Raw genomic sequence first — 4760 nt, forward strand, 5'->3', positions numbered from 1 at the left:
TACTAAAACCTCACTATTTCACAAAATACAAATCCTCTATCTTGCAAATGTTGATTGCAAGCATTATCAAAAAGCAAACCCCAAACCCACAGCAAAGAAACTCAAGGACTTATTTCTGAAGGCCTTGCGACACCGGTACGTCACTTTTTCCCATGTTAAAAGTGATGCACCGGCGGCACAAGGCAATCATAAATAAGATCCAAATGTAAATACCATTGATTTGCCCCTAAAATCGTTTTTTGAATAGCATTTTTGAAACACAGCGCAGCTCCTATGTACAATCATTCAATTTCACTACTAAAACCTCACTATTTCACAAAATACAAATCCTCTATCTTGCAAATGTTGATAGCAAGCATTATCAAAAAGCAAGACACAAACCCACAGCAAAGAAACTCAGGGCCTTATTTCTGAAGGCCTTGCGCCACCCGTGCGTCACTTTTTCCCATGTTAAAAGTGACGCACCGGCGGCACAAGGCAATCATAAATAAGGCCTAAATGTAAATACCATTGATTTTCTCCTAAAATCGTTTTATTATTATTATTATTATTATTAAGGATTTGTAGAGCGCCTGGTGACCCGAAGGCATCCCCGCGCTGTGAACTGTAGGATGGCTCAGAAGGGGGAGGGTGGAGTTGGACTCACTAATTGGGGAATAGCAGCGTTTTAAGTTGTTTGCGGAAGGCCAAATAGGAGGGTTCCATTCGCAATCTGCGGGGGAGCTGGTTCCACCGAGTGGCAGCTTTAACAGAAAAGCGACGGCCTCCGGTACGTGATCTCCTAAACTTAGGGACGTTCGCCAGATGTTCGTTGTCCGACCTTAGGGATCTCAAAGCTTTATACGGGGTGACCATTTCTTTAAGAATGGCTGGGCCTTGTCCGTTCATGAGCTTATGGGCGATACACATAGCCTTGAACTCTATTCTCTCCCGCACTGGTAGCCAGTGGAGTGTTTTAAGGGCAGGTTTTGCAGAAGACCTAGAGGGGAGACCAAGCAGCAGTCGAGCGGCCGCGTTTTGAGTTCGTTGCAACTTTCCCAGGGTAGATTCCGGGGCTCCCAGGTAGAGAGCGTTACTATAGTCCAGGCGGGCCAAAACCAGTCCCTGGATCAGTAGCTTCCTGGAAAGGGGGGGAAGGAGGGGGAGAATCTTGCGGACCGACCGCATGAGTCCAAAACAGGTGCCGGCGGTTTTAGTGGCCTGTGTTTTCAAGGAGAGGTCTGGTTCAAGCCAGACCCCTAGGCTCTTGAGTTCCTTCTTTGGGGTGGGAACCTCGCCCAGGGAGTCGGGCCAGACAGATGGTGGAATGGATGTCCATTTTTTTCCCATCAGCATGACCTCTGTCTTGGACCCATTTAGCTTGAGCGAGGATTCGCACATCCAGTGATGGATCTTCTGGAGGCAGTGCAGAAGGCTGTCTGGATGTTGGTCTAGGTGAGATAAAGAGACGACCAGTTGCGTGTCGTCCGCGTAGCTAACGATCTTAAAATCAAAAGGGGCAACTACCTCTTCCAATGGAGCCATATAGGCATTAAAAAGGGTAGGGCTCAAGGAGGAGCCCTGAGGAACCCCGTTTACCAGAGGAAGAGGGTCAGATCGTGAACAGCCATCCCAGACCTGAAAGGAGCGGCCCGAAAGAAAAGACTCCAGCCAGGCCAGCGCTGTGCCCCCGAGTCCCGCCTCAGCCAGCCGATGGAGCAAGACACGGTGATCCACCGTGTCAAAGGCAGCACTGAGGTCCAGGAGGATCGCTGCCACTGATCCTCCCGAATCCAAAATGCACCTTGCTTCCTCTATGACAGCGAGGAGGGCGGTGTCCGTGCCCTGGCCTGGGCGGAACCCCGTTTGGGACTGGCGGAGCAGATGGTTAGATTCTAGGAACTGGGATAGCTGCGCATTGACCAGTTTCTCTGCAATTTTGCTAATGCCGGGAAGCAGCGAGATTGGTCTATAATTCGCTAGGTTTGAGGGATCTAGTTGGGGTTTCTTTAACAGGGCTTTAACTACCGCTCCCTTCCAGCTAGGGGGAACTGTACCTTGGGCCAGTGAGGTATTGATCAGATCTGTGATAAGAGGAGCAATTACCGGGGCAACTCGTTTGAGGAATCTTATAGGAGCGGGATCGAGGGGGGAGCCACTTTTCATTTTGGCCAGAGTTGTTTCAACGTCATCCAGCGTGGCCGCTCTAAAAGCCTTCAGAGACGGGCCAGGGGTATTTTCGGGGCCGATAGTAGACGGGACAGGGTCCCGACATGTTGGCTGACTCGACTGCGGAAGTGAGTCGAGGATAGTGGTAATTTTAGAGTCGAAGAATGTGGCGAGTTTTTTGCTCCTGTCCGGGGAGGTGTTGGACATTGAGGGGGCTGAGGGATCTTAAGGAGTTCTTTGACTATGAGGTGGGATTCTCTGGCGGAATTGGAGGCATTCTTTATTCTTTCGTCAAAGTGTAAGGCTTTAGCAGTTTTCAAAGCTGCTTTGTAGGTTCTAACGTTTTTTGAATAACATTTTAGAAACACCGCGCAGGTCCTATGTACAAGCATTCAATTTCACTACTAAAACCTCACTATTTCACAAAATACAAATCCTCTATCTTGCAAATGTTGATAGCAAGCATTATCAAAAAGCAAGACACAAACCCACAGCAAAGAAACTCAGGGCCTTATTTCTGAAGTTCTTGCGCCACCAGTGCGTCACTTTTTCCCATGTTAAAAGTGACGCACCAGCGGCACAAGGTAATCATAAGTAAGGCCCAAATGTAAATACCATTGATTTGCCCCAAAATCGTTTTTTTAATAACATTTTAGAAACACAGCGCAGGTCCTATGTACAAGCATTCAATTTCACTACTGAAACCTCACTATTTCACAAAATACAAATCCTCTATCTTGCAAATGTTGATAGCAAGCATTATCAAAAAGCAAGACTCAAACCCACAGCAAAGAAACTCAGGGCCTTATTTCTGAAGGTCTTGCGCCACCAGTGCGTCACTATTTCCCATGTTAAAAGTGACGCACCGGCGGCACAAGGCAATCATGAATAATGCCCTCAGTGTGCGTCCTAACCTAAGATAACACAGGTGACAGGATTGTGAAAGTTACAAATATTTTTAATTAATCACACAGACACTATTTATTCCTTCTCAAAAATGTAAAACCCATTGATTTGCCTTAAAATCGTTTTTTAATTAACATTTTAAGAACAGAGCACAGCTCCTATGTACAAGCATTAATTTTCACTACTCAAACCCATTGATTTACCCTAAAATCGTTTTTTAATAAAATTTTAGGAACAGAGCACAGATCATATGTACAAGCATTCAATTTGACTACTCAAACTCATTGTTTTACCCTAATATCGTTTTTCAATTAACATTTTATTAACAGACCACAGGTCCTATGTACAAACATTCATTTTCACTACTGAAATCCATTGATTTGCACTAAAATCGTTTTTTAATTAACATTTTAGGAACAGAGCACAGCTCCTATGTACAAGCATTCAATTTGACTACTCAAACCCATTGATTTTCCCTAAAATCGATTTTTAATTAACATTTTAGGAACAGAGCACAGGTTCTATGTACAACCATTCAACTACACTACTAAACCTCACTATTTTTCAAAATACAAATCCTCTATCTTGCAAATTTTGAAACCATGCATTTTCAAAAAGCATCACACAAACCAACAGCAAAGAAAACCAATGTGCTTCTTAATCTGAACTCTCTATCTATATCAAATGAATCATAACTCATCTTTACAAATGCTTTTGGAGATTGAGAACAGTGTCAGATACACACACCAATATTTCTTTAGCAGAGCAAAAGGTATGTTCTCCAGGCACTGCAACCATTAATGGCCCTGATAACCTCTAATTCTACACACATATGCCTCATTTCAACCAATCAAAACTCTTCCCTCACTATTTTCAAACCAACACCCTTCCCCCTCTCAGACCTTTCTACCTGTTACCATAGCAACTCCCTCCTAACTGAACTCTCAGGTTCAAAAGTTTATTCTACAATGTTGCAAATTAAGTCAGCAAGGATGTTTGACCTCTCAATATACCCGCTTATCCAGGGCATTATTGCTTTACTTGACTTTTTCTTAACCATTCAAATTGCTTCTTTCACACAACACAACCATGCACCCTAACTTTCAGTTTTCAACTATCTGAATCCACCAATCATTGCTTGTGATTCAAGAGCAGGCAAACTCCCCATTTTTTTTGTAAACTCCTACTGTTCCAACTGCCATTTCATTCCCACACTTCATCTGACTGCACCAGTACCTTCTCTCATCATGTATTCTGTGTGGATTATTGGACATAGCTACATCCGCTGGGCTCAAAGGTATGCAGAAAGCAGAGATTTTCACAACCTTGATTTATCAAATGTGGAAATCAAGTGGATTGGCCAGAGAGGATTGAGATGTCACCAATTGATACCATTGGTGAAAACCTTTTTGCATCTGCCAAACCCTGACCTCTTAATAGTGCACTGTGGTGGAAATGACTTGGGCACTTTGACTGGGGTTGGTCTGGAAATGCTTTTAAAGGACACCTTTGATCAATTGATGACACTTTTTCTACAAACTGCCTTGGTATATTCCAATATATGCCAAAGACAGAAATGGAACTGGTCCAACCAATTTTGTCCACAATTTGAGAAAGCACGGAAACATGTGAATAAATCTCTTTCTGCTTACATGAGAAACTGTGGAATGGGTTCAATATACAATAATAACTTGCGTTACAACATG

Source organism: Lissotriton vulgaris, unplaced genomic scaffold (assembly GCF_964263255.1).
Source record: "Lissotriton vulgaris unplaced genomic scaffold, aLisVul1.2 SCAFFOLD_8300, whole genome shotgun sequence".
Taxonomy (NCBI): Eukaryota; Metazoa; Chordata; class Amphibia; order Caudata; family Salamandridae; genus Lissotriton; species Lissotriton vulgaris.